Genomic DNA, 12,902 nt, shown 5'->3' with positions numbered 1-12,902 from the left:
GAAACTCCCGAAGTCGGTTAGCGTGTTCCAGTTTCAACCGGTTGTATAGGTATTGCTTTTTGAGGTGTTAGCAAGGAACGGCAGCAACCCAATCGAGCTAAACTGAAGAAAAAAGCTCACACTTAAGGTAAGATTTCGATTTTTTTGGACACAATTCATCGCCAGGGCCCTGTTAAGCCAATGTCCAGCCATTTTGGCCGATTGGAAGCGAATTAAAAGCGAAAACAAAACTTTATCATGTTGCAATTATGGGCGCTGCCATGTTTCCCAAAGTAAACAACGGATGCCCGTTTTGGTTTTGAAAATCGAAAGAATAAAAACCACCCGTAAAAATGGATTTAAATGTATTTAATTTTTCACGTCAGCTTCTTAATTTGACCGGTGTTTTTTTTATTTTTTTTTAAATTTAGTCTTTTTAAAATAAAAAAAAAATAAAAAACTTTTTAATTATTTATTCATATCCACTTCAGATGCTATTCGAACCCCGCAATCCATATCCATTTCCCCTCGTGTTAAAATTTAATAAAGAAAAGCAAATATTGACCGATTTTTATAATAACTTTATTTTTTTTAATAATTATTTTTTATTTTTCGTCGTTTATAAGAAAAAATCTTCTATAATTTGTATAAAATGTGAGTGACCTATAAATGGGGGATTGATTTTGTATACAGAAACGATTGAAAACTGATCCCCCACTTTTGTCGATTTAGTCAACACTACTTTTCCTTCCTCTTATATATATATATATATATCTATATATATATATATATATATTTATTCGACCGTTATTTATGAATTTTTTAATTCAAAGCAATTTTTATACTAAATTTATTAACTTTTATCGATTTTGTAAATATTTTTTCCTGATAATTTAAGAAAAATCGAACTTTTCTTTCATTAAGCTTTCAAAATGAACCAAGTAATTGATTTTCGCAGTTACTCTTTTTTTTTTTATAATAGAACATGTGCTTTTTTTTTTTTTTTTTTTTTTAGTTTTTTTTCTTGTTTATATTTTCTTGATGATTGTGACATTGTCTTAGTTTGTGCGAGTTGCCATGTGTCTCTGATTGTGGAAAAGACACAAATACGAGAAATGACTAGGGTGCTCAATTATGCCAGAGTATAAATACGTTTTGATAGTAACTTCGGGCCGGGATCAAAGTGTAGCATCTTTTCTGCAGATAAGTGCAGCAGCACTGCAGCAATTGCTGCACTTAAGATAATTTGTACCAGTCAATGGAGGGGGAACCCCTCTATACTGGGACAAATATTATTTTTGGTAACCAGAGTGAGAGTGCCCCCTTTTTTCCTACTTTTAGGGGAGCTGGTTTTTACCCCACATTAAAAACGGCCTTGTGCCTAATTTGCTTTGATGGGGAAGCAAATAAATACAGTAAATAATGTATACTTTTATTCAATAATAAAAAAAGAAATGGGTATTTTTTTTTTTTTTTTTTTTTTTTTTATTACGACCTGCCCCAGCTTGGTATAAACAACCCCAACCTCCCCATGTTAAGAACGGCTTTCAGAATAGACACTCCGAACCTCGAAAGCCATTCTTAAGATGGGGAGATGAAGGGTATCTATTCCGAAAGCCGTTAACATGGGGAGGTTAGAGATGTTATACTACGCTGGAGCGGGCAAGTCGTTAAAAAATACCAAAAATTGCCATATTTATTCAAGCTCAATAAAATAGATTGCACTTTCAGAGCATTAGGCATCTCCAAACCAAACATTGTAGTGACGTCGTCATTTCGTGTGTTTGGTCAATTTATATGGAAGATCATTTATGCAGAAATTTATGAATAAATAAAATGTACGATAAAACAAAAACGGTATTTTTTTAGATTAGGTCCATCTCCACAATTTTCTTTTAAATGACACCTTTTTAAAGTTTTCGACTATGCTGAATACGAAAATCGCCTTGAAATTTTGCAGAAATAATTAGCTATCGAAATATAAAAAGTTGTATTATGCATTGTATTCTTTGGTGGCCATCTTTTTTACGCGCATGCAGTGTCAGTCATAAATGAGAAGATTTGTTTATGGCGCGCGCACGCGCGTAAAAAAGATGGCCGCCAAAAGAATTCAATGCCTAATACAACTTTTTATATCTCGATAACTAATTATTTCTGCAAAATTTCAATGCAATTTTCGTATTCAGCATAGTCGAAAACCTATAAGTCGTAATTTAAAAGAAAATTGTGGAGGTGGACCTAATCTGAAAATTTACCAAAATTCGTTTGGATTTTTTTATTAGTTAAAATGACAGAGCGTGATATTCAAATTTTGCGCTTTTTTTTTTCTTTTCAAAAAAAAAAAAAAAACAAAAAAAAAACTTGGACGCCTGTAAGCAACATAATTTTTAGATATATGTATCAAGAGAACAGGTTAAAATTGATTTAATCGTCTATGTAGTTCGTTATTAATCTATTTGCTTTATAAAAGGTAAGTCTTATTGTTTTTTTTTTTGTAAAATAATAAATAATTATAAAATAATAATAAATAATTATAATAATAAATAATTATAAAATAATGAATAATGAATAATTATAAAAGGTAAGTCTTATTGTTTTTTTTGTATTATTGGAAACCTGTTATATAAAAAAAATCTGAAACTTCATATCGCGTAATATTTGAAATTATCATTTAAATCCCGAATCGGCCTAAAAAATTTGTTTTCAATTTAATTATTTAAATTGATAGAGGATGATCTTTATTTTTTGCGCCTTTTTCAAAAAAGTATGGAGGCCTGTAAGCAACATATCTTTAGGTCCATAATTGTTAACAGAAGACGTTAAAATTAATGTTTTATTATCTCTCGTCTGTGTAGTTCGTTAATAAAAATCTATTTGTTTTACAAAAGGTCTTATATCGTTTTTTATCCATAGCAAAAAACAAAAAAAAAAACAAAAAAAACAATGTTACTTCCATTATAATGCAAATGCCCATGTATAGAAATTGACACAAATGCACAAAATGATGACGTTGCTGTTAATGTGTACAATGCTGACATTTTACACAACGTCGTGGAGATACCCAAAGAATATCCACTGAATTTATAAAATTGTGTACAATATCAAATAGAGTTGTTTATATTAACATGTATCAATATATATTTTTTCATAACTGAACTCGTTGCACGTGTGCCCCCTTGATGTATATATCCTCGACAAACGTGCTTAGCAACAAAATCTCACCACTGTTGAGGTCCCTAAATGCCAGAAAGCTTTCTACTTTAATAATTTCTTCCCTCAAACAGTTAGACTTTGGAGTTCCCTTCCTGCTACCTGCCTCCCTGACTGTACTGATATGCAGAAGTTTAAATGTAATGTAAACCAACATCTTGTTAATCTTTCCTAGGCATTGTCCCAAAGAGTAACCCTTTACGTCCAAGTGGTGATATGCCTTGTTTGATGTGAGTAAAATAAAAATTAATTGAAAAAGACAAAAAACTTATTACCTAATCACGTATTGAGCACTGTTGAAATAAATACTGAAAATAGATACATTAAATAATAATGCATACAGCAAAGTCTTGTCATCTGGCATCAATTGAAATGAATGGTTCTCGTCTTAGGGAGGCTGCATGTTTTGACAAGCTTCTGAGCCTGACCATTACTGCTGATCTGAAATGAAACACATTCATCAAATCTATTGCCAAGGCTGCTGGAAAAATGGTAGGATCCTTCTACTCCTTCAGTCGATATCTCACTGCTGATGCAATTCTGTACCTATATAAAATCCAAGTACGGCTAATGATGGAGTACTGTTGCTACATCTGGCCAGGAGATCCTGCCTTGACAGAGTTCAAAATAGACTTCGTAGCTTAGTGAGGGATGCCCTTTTCTCTTCCCTGCAACCTCTTTTCCACAGAAGAGATGTTGTCAGCCTGTCTCTGCTTTATCGTTATTTCCATGGCAAGTGCTCGTCTGAGCTTCAGTCTATGATCCTCGTTAAACTTTCACAAAAAACACTCGTCTAGCCATACCACTCTCAATAATTTCTCACACTTTTTATCTGTGTCTAAACCTAAAGTAGATTCCATGATCAAAGCTCCTTTATTAAAACTGCACACCTGTGGAACTCTTTTCCTTTTGCTTGCTTTCCAGCTGACTACAATTTGATTGTCTTCAAGACCAATGTAAACAAGTTCTTGAGCTATCCCTCTTTGTAGTCCAATCTTTTTTACACAGTGGTCACCACTTATCAAGGCCCGGAAGCCACTCAGGGATAAGGGTTATTGCAAGTATAGTACGTTAGTGTGGAGATTTATTGAAGTGTTTACTTGGGGTGGCGGTTCATTAGGAATTTGTTTATGTTGGACTTGAACACATCCAGGTTGTAGTCAGGTGGGAAGCAAGCAGACGGAACAGAGTTCCACAGGCGTGCAGTTCTAAGAAAGAAGCTTTGTTCATGGAATCTACGTTTTGATTTAGGCACAGATAAAGAGTAGGGAAAATTTTTCACAGTAGATTCAGCTAGACGGGTGTTTTTCGTGAAAGATTGGCGAGGGGGGACCAGAGATTGGAGTTCAGACGATCACCTGCCATGGAAATAACGATAAAACAAGGATAGGCTCGCAACATCTCTTCTGTGAGAGAGAGGTTGCAGAGAAGAGAAAAGGGCATCCCCCACTAAGCCACAAAGTCTATCTTGTACTCTGTCAAGGCAGGATAGGCTGTTTTTAGTAGCTCCTGCCCAGATATGGCAACAGTATTCCATCCTTGGATATACTTGGCTTTTATATAGATAGTAGTCAGATATCTTCTGGAGCGGTAGAAGGATCCCACCATCTTTCCAGCGACCTTGGCAACAGACTTGATGTAAGTGTTCCATTTCAGATCAGGAGTAAAGGACAAACCCAGAAGCTTGTCAAAACATGGGGCTTCTCTTAGACGAGTGCTATCCATTTCAATTGATGCCAGATGGGGATCAGAGCGTTGATGATGTAAAGATAGGAGTTTAGTTTCAGATGCATTAAAGGTAACCAGCCATGTCTTCCCCCATTGAACCACGCGCTCGAGATCAGAGGAGAGAGAATCAACAAACAATTTACAAAATTTCCACTACTTTTGTATACCCATTAACCCTTATCCTCAAGTGGCCTGTGGGCCTTGATAAGTGGTGACTCTTTTGTAAAAAAAAAAAAAAAAAAAAAAAAAAGTCAATGAAGGAGAAATCATTTAAGACTGAGCCAATGTTAATTTTTGTCTCAATTCAGTCCTCCCTCCCTTCAGGGGTGAGGGGTACTGGATTTTCTCTTCACCTTATAAAACCAACCTTGTTTATAACTGCGGCGGGGGGGGGGTGGCGATTGAATAGGAAACCCCTATATGTTAGCTTGAAACCGAAAGTATCAATGGAAGATCAAACTAATGCAGTGCCAATTGAAATAAATTATTTATAATTAGCCTGATGATTTTTATATTGGAGATGAAACAAACATTTATCTGTAGCTTACTTGCCATATTTTCATCCTAATATACAATTACTATTTCGTGTTTTTCAAAAGTATTTTTTCAATTTTCTTCTGGCTTGGGATAAGGCATCCTACCGGATGCCAGACACTCACTCGCTATCTCAGACATTCCAACCGAGAGATTTTTTTAAGATTCTAACCGTCCCTTTAAAGTGCAATTGTTTGTATCTCTTTAACACTTGGTTTACCGGGTATATTTGCCAGTGTGTGAGTAGAATTGAGTATGAAAATATACCTATGGCAAGTAAGCTACACAAACTCCTGTTGCATTACCAATGGAAATCATCACACAATTATAGCCTGACGATTTCCCTAGAATGAAACGCTAAGGTTTCTATGTAGCTTGGCATATTTTCACATTAAATATTATATCTATTCTATAAAAAGGTAAATATCATGTATTTTTTACTTTAAAAGAAAAGTTGTTGCTTCTAAAGAATTTGATTGAACCAAAACTTTGGTTAAATTAAGGAAAACAATTTGTTCAAATTTTGTGAAAATATCAAATTTATAAGCAGTAAATAAGTTTGAAAGTGTTTAAATTTAAAATATATGTATCTTTTCTTTAAATAGTATTTTCAAGTTAAATTTAAATGTAGGAAAAAAATTTGTTTGACGTCGGGAGTGATTCTGTACAAATTATCAACCTTTTTTTTTTTTTTTATGCGATTTGAGTTTGGGGGATTTTTTATTGCATACTTTTTTCTTCCTTTAATAAAATGAAATTCAATTTACCAAAATTGATTTTAATTTTTTTTTCTGAACACATCGAATGAGTATACAACTAGCTTTTTACATGACGTTGCCCAGGAGTCGTTTTGTTTTTTATTTTTTGAAATATAGGATTTTGATGGTTAAATTATCAAACTAAATTGGTATAATAAAACTAAAACAAATTTAGATGAGGTAATATTTTAATCTTGATTTATAAAGTGATTAAAAATAGTTCCTAAAAGTTAGTTTTAATTCTATGAGAATTTGCTAAATTTAAACTCAGAAATGACGGCACATGTAAAGAAGAGGTACCCACCATCTCTATATATATTTTCTTTTTTTATCAAAAAAAACCCCAAAAGATTTAATTGAATATTCAACATTTGCTCCGTTTAAAGTTCAACGTTCTAGTAAATCAATCCATTTTAGAATCCTCGACTTTTTCGGTTAAATTTCGCGAATTTAGCCTTTTATTTTATTTTTTTAAAGCAGCTTGCCCTTCAAAAATGGCTAAGTACAAGAAATTTTACCGAAAAAAAGTCGATGCTTCCAAAATGGGGGATCGATTTACTAGAATGCTGTATTAGAAACGGACCACTAACAGTGTCAGAAATCGCCATTAAAAATGCGTGATAAAAACTTGAATAATTCGACTTACTATCTTTCGGAGCTTATAACTACTTGAAAAATCTAATTCAAACCCTAATTTTTTTTTTCAATTAAAGGAGCAAAGACCAAATTTTAAAAAATAACGGGTTTAATAGCAAATTATGCCATGTTTGTTTTTTTTTAAATCTGTTTTCTTTAAAAAAAGATTTAACGAAAATCAACAAATTTTAACTTCGATAATAATAATATATATATATATATATATATTCCAAAAAATCACTTACCTATAAAAAATACTAATCAATGGGTACTTCCATCCTTCATTGTTAAGAATTTATCCATATTTATATTTTATATTCCATGTCCTTTTCAAATAAAATAACTTTTTTAAGCAAGGATTAAAATAAAAATTTCACATTGAAACTGAAAATAGCTTTAAAATTGAACCAATAGAAAAATTTTGATAGATTTTTAAAGGTTAAAAATTGAAAAAAATTTAACTCATAAAATTCAATTGATTTCATTACGAAAAAAATAAAAAAAATGGCTGCATGAACACGCGTAGGCAACATTTGTCTAAAATATTATATTCGGTTTATTGGAAAGAGCAAAAATTTCCCATTGTACCTGAAAATATCATAAAAATTTAACCAATAGAAAAATTTTAATAGATTTTTAAAGTTTAAAAATTGAAAAATATTTAACTCGTAAAATTCATTATAAAAAAAAAATGAAGGCGTGCCGGCACTTTGTAAACACTGTTTTTTTTTTTTTTTTAAATAAAAAATAATATTTCTATTATTTTTTAAACAACTTTAATAGTTTATTTTGGAAGCATATTCTATAAAGAAAATAAACAACCCACTTACGAGTTTTTTATATTTTTCGTGTTCAGGGTGTCAAAAATTCCCCCAAAATTCTGATACACCTACTGTTCCACTGGCCTACTTTCTGGTTGACTACAATGTGGTAGTCTTCAAGTCCAATGTAAATGTTTTTGTTGAGCCGTCTCCTTAAATAATCGAAATTTTAACCAATCTACACCATTAACGATTACTACACTACCACCATACATTTATCCTCGAGTGACGACTTACTTGTAAAGAAATAAATAAATGAATAAAAATAATCACGTAGAGGCGAGAAACATAAAGTGATCGCACACATTTTTATAAATTTATAAATTCTAATATAGAAAATTCTTCCATATAATTAAGATATCAGAAAATAAAATAAAATTAAAAAAAAAAAAATATTTTGCATTATAGACAATTAGGGACCTCCAACCCATTGTGTAGAACGTCATTATTATACACAATAAGTAGTAACATCATCATTTTGTGTGTTTGGGTCAATTCCTATGGAAGATCATTTATGCAAAAATTTATGAATAAATAAAATGTACAATAAAAAAAAATGGATAAAAAATAAAGACTTACCTTTTCTAAAACAGATTTTTAATAACAAACTACACAGACGATTAAATTAATTTTAACCTGTTCCGTTTCCGTTGATACATGTATCTAAGCATGATATCGCTACAGACCTCCATACTTTTTTTTGAAAAACGGCACAAAATTTGAATATCACCCTCCGTCATCTCTTCTATCTTCCATCCATCGATCCATCCATATAAATAAAATGAAGTCATTTTTTCTCTGTGTGAGTTTGACCTTAATAGGATTAAAAATCAAGACATTTTGTGCAAATGTAATGTGCACAAACTGCAGCACATTATCTGAGGTGTGCTATAGGCCTATTACCCTTACACTTCCTCGATAACCATACATTCCTATATTTTTTTCTGGTGAGAGTTTACCACCAAAACCTGTAAAAATCAATGGAAGTCGTAAAACCTTTTCTCTCTATTACGTTCATACTCCCCCTGTGACCACTTAACACCATTCCGCATACGTCCACAGGAGAATTTGGGAGGTAACACCAGTTGGAGTTCTTAGTTACTTAAAATGGAATGGCATTTTATCGTCGGGTGAAATGCAACTTTTGATTTCATCTATTACATGGGTTACTTATACCGTTTCTTTTTTTTCCTTTTCCTTTTTTTTTCGTTTTTTTTATTTTTTTGCCTTTTTCTTTGCGGGAGGGCACCGATTCGAAGGGTTACTTAAACGAAAGGAACTAACCTTGGATTCAAGGTTTTACAACAAGCTATAACAGTCAGCCGCTAGCGTTCTTCAAATGTTCAAACGATTATTCAATTTATATATTTTATTTACTGTATTTTTCTTTCTATTATGTTTACAGTGATTTTTAGACGTTATACTAAGGGGGAGAGCTGACTTCTTATTTTCGGATTAGTTACTCGTTCATTATTTATTTCTATACTTTGAATTTATGGTAGTTTCATCAGCCCAATTACTATTACCCTATCGATATGGAACCAGACGACATTCCAATTGGTAAAACGCGACCACAAAGAAAACAAAACACATAAAAAACCGTTTTACTTACACCTAACAATTATACGATTAAAAAAAATACTTTTTTTGCATAAAACAAACCAGCAATAAAAAAAATTATGAATAAAATCTAATAAACAGTTATTCGTTATACATGGTCAGTTTTCTGGTTTTATTTCTTCCTTTTTGTTTTTCCCCCATTTGTACTTTTTTCCGGTTTGTTTTGTTTCTTTGATTTTATTGAAGAAAACAAACCAACAAAAAAAAAAAAAAATAAAAAAAAATAACCATAATTGCATTTTACACGATAAGTTTTCTGGGAGCTTTTTTCCATTTGTATTCATTTCACTTCGTTTTGTTGGTTTCTTTGTTACATTGTTTTTTCCTGTACTCTGCGGCTGACGCCGATGATTGGCGATCTCGCCCGTTCAATGCTTGACGGAAATTCCTGATAATTAGGGTCAAATTATGCAGGACTACCTTCATTTTTTTTTTTTTTTTTTTTTTTTTTTTCACCTTTTTTGGGCCTAAACACCTACAAATGATTTCTTAACATGCTTTCTTTATATTTCTTTTTTCCCAGTTTTTGCCATTAATTCTTTCAATTTTAAGCGCATAAAACATAAAAATAACATTATACGTATTTGGATCCTTTTGCTTACGGGGGGGGGGCAAATACAGTTTCATTTCTTCATCAGATTGGACACTAACAGAACAAATTAAGCATAAATCATTACGGGTTTATTTTGTTTGCATTTACAGAAATTTTACTCCCGTCATATATTAGCTAAACTGGGGGGGGGGGTTGCATCTATAAATATAAAAGCGAAAATGTGTGTGTGTGCGTGTTCGCTTCTTCTTGTGTATGTCTGCGAATGCTTTGGCTTGCACGTCGGACTTCCTCGCACCTGTTCATTGCGCTTCATAAACCTTCATATAACGCCCTTCCTTTCCATCGTGGCACAGATGGTTAGGTGACTGGCTTTTTTTCTCTTTCGTTTCCAACTTTGCGTCAAGGCTTCGGGGTTCAATCCGACCTCCCGACCAAAACTTTTTTTTTCTTTTACACCTCTTTTTAACATACACACACCTCCAAACACCCGGGCAACGCCGGGTGCCCCCCCCCCCGCTAGTTTTAAATAATCAAATCCAAACAAATTTTTATTAGTCGATTTTGTTTTTGCAATTTTTATTATCTCAAGAGTCATATATTCTATTATATGAATATATTTTTTTAATATTGGAAACCTGTTATAAAAAACGCCGTTTAAACTTCATATCGCGTAATATTTGAAATTAATATCATTTAAAGCTTTTTAAAAATAATTATTTTTTCGAATTGTTTTTTTTTTTTTTTTTTTTTGTAATTCAAATAATTAACGAGAAAAAAAAGTCAAGAATTGTTTATTTTATTTTTTTTAATATAATAATATTGATTTTTGTCCAATTTTATTTACAACTTTAAGGTAAGTGAAAAAAAAATGACGGGATTTTCTTTAAAAAATGTTGACATTTTTATCGACCTACAGTTTTTAGTTTTCGTAACATGAAATATGGGGGGGGGGTAGAATACTTAAAAAAAAAATTCTAATATATTTAACGAAATCTACTTTTAAGTAAGCTTATTTAATAATGAATAAATATCGAAAATTTCGGGAAAATATGACGATCATTTGATTTTTGCTAGAATTTTAAAACGTGTGTACTGTGTGTCTACGGGTTAAAAAACATCACTACATAGGAACGTTGTTTTAACGCATCGATAATGTAAACACGATTTTAGTCTCGCATTTCCATTATTTTTGTATGCTGTAAAAATTAAAAAAAAAAAAAGTGGTCAAAAAACAAAAATATAACAAATAAATGTTATCGAAGTCAAGATAAGTTACTCTTCTACCTACCTGGATAGGTTTTTGGTGTTTTAACTTAGTTTAAAGCATTTCATTTGAAACACAAGAAAAAATGGCTGACATGTGACAGTCATCTGAGGGGTCTCGATAATCGCTCAAAAATTGAAAATGAATTAAAATATTGGCAAAAACCCACCCAATAAAATATCAACTGTTAATTTGTGGGTGCTTATTCATTCATCGCGCTATTTTTTTAAAATAGTATTTTCAAGTTAAATTCAAGCTACGAGATAGTTTTATTAAATCATTAAATGAAACGGCGGAATTGTACCCCCCCCTGCGTAATTTCTATACTGATAAGTTTTTGGAAATTTTTTCACTGGATTATTATTGATTGAACATTTATTAACCAGATTATGAAAAAAAAAATAATCATTTCGACATTTGAAAGGGGTGCTCACTTTTTAGTTACAACGTTCTGGTAAATCAGTCACCCATTTTTTTTTTTTTTTTTTTTCTTCTAAATACGGAAGTGTCTTCAGGAGATATGAAATGGTCCCATGTTGACGAAGCTATGGAAATTGACAACGGGATGGAAAATTATGAAACATTTCTCCAGCATGTTAGTGAAATTTTTAATACTTAAAAAATAAAAAAAAACATGCTACATTAAATAAAAACACTAAAAACATATCCAGTTAGGTAGAAAAATAACTTACATTGCCTTTGATAACATTTATTTGTTCTATATTTGTTTTTTTGACAACTTTCGAATCTGTGTTCAGTAATACATAATACAAACTCTAAAAAAATAAATAAGTTAAAAAAACAAACAAAAAAGACCTCGAAACTTTATTTTCATAAAAAAAAAACAATTAAAAAAAGTCATTCCATCTTTTTTTTTTCTTTGAAAAATAAAAACATTTCTGACTTACAAATGTTTTACTGTACACAGATTCGAAAAAGCTGTCACAAAACAAATATATAACAAATAAATGTTATCAAAGGCAAAATAAGTTACTTTTCTACCCAACTGGATATGTTTTTAGTGTTTATATTTAATGTAACATGTTTATTTAGCTCGAAAAACGTACAGTGTTTACCGATGTATTGGAAAATTTAAAATGGCGGCCGACTCTCTCTTTGAGACGGCAAGTTTGGGAAAAAGAGTTATAAATAAAAAATGGACAAAATACTCGCTCAATATATGTTACTGTGACATAGGGTGACATATATTCGGCGGGTTTTTAACAGTATTTTGACTATTTTTTTTTTTTTTTTTTAAATTTTCCAATACATCGGTAAACACTATGTTTTTCGAGCTGAATAAACATGTTACATTAAATATAAACACTAAAAACATATCCAGTTGGGTAGAAAAGTAACTTATCTTGCCTTTGATAATATTTATTTGTTATATATGTTTTGTGACAACTTTTTCGAATCTATGTGTACAGTAAAAACAAACCTATTTTGATATACCCGCGTTTTTATTGGTTACAAAATGGGTGACTGATTTACCAGAACGTTGTAACTAAAAAGTGAACACTCCTTTCAAATGTCGAAATAATTTTTTTTTTTTTTTTCATAATCTGGTTAATTAGTGTCCAATCAATAATCCAGTGAAAAAATTTCAGAAACCTATCAGTATAGACATTACGCATGTGGGTGATGGTTGTACAACTCCGCCAATGAAACTACATAATAGTTACAAAACAAAAACATCATCATCTCCCCATGTTAAGAATGGCTTTCTAAATGTTATTATTTCAGCACGGCATAAGTATCCATTTGTGTTTCAAAATAAATGAACGCTTTCAAATAAG

At 31.4% G+C, this 12,902-nt stretch overlaps 1 protein-coding gene across 2 annotated transcripts in view; it reads left to right on the top strand.

The window, feature by feature from the left end:
* LOC145260662 (exportin-1-like) overlaps window positions 1–12,902 on the top strand; it is an 89,221-nt gene continuing 76,319 nt past the window's right edge. For both annotated transcript variants that reach the window (XM_080119011.1, XM_080119010.1), the window contains exon 1: window positions 1–127. The gene's annotated coding sequence lies outside the window, so the exon portion shown is untranslated. The remainder of the gene's footprint in view (window positions 128–12,902) is intronic.

Source organism: Euprymna scolopes, chromosome 36, assembly GCF_053919585.1.
Source record: "Euprymna scolopes isolate OS-2025 chromosome 36, ASM5391958v1, whole genome shotgun sequence".
Taxonomy (NCBI): domain Eukaryota; kingdom Metazoa; phylum Mollusca; class Cephalopoda; order Sepiida; family Sepiolidae; genus Euprymna; species Euprymna scolopes.
This window is presented reverse-complemented; position numbering and strand designations above follow the sequence as displayed.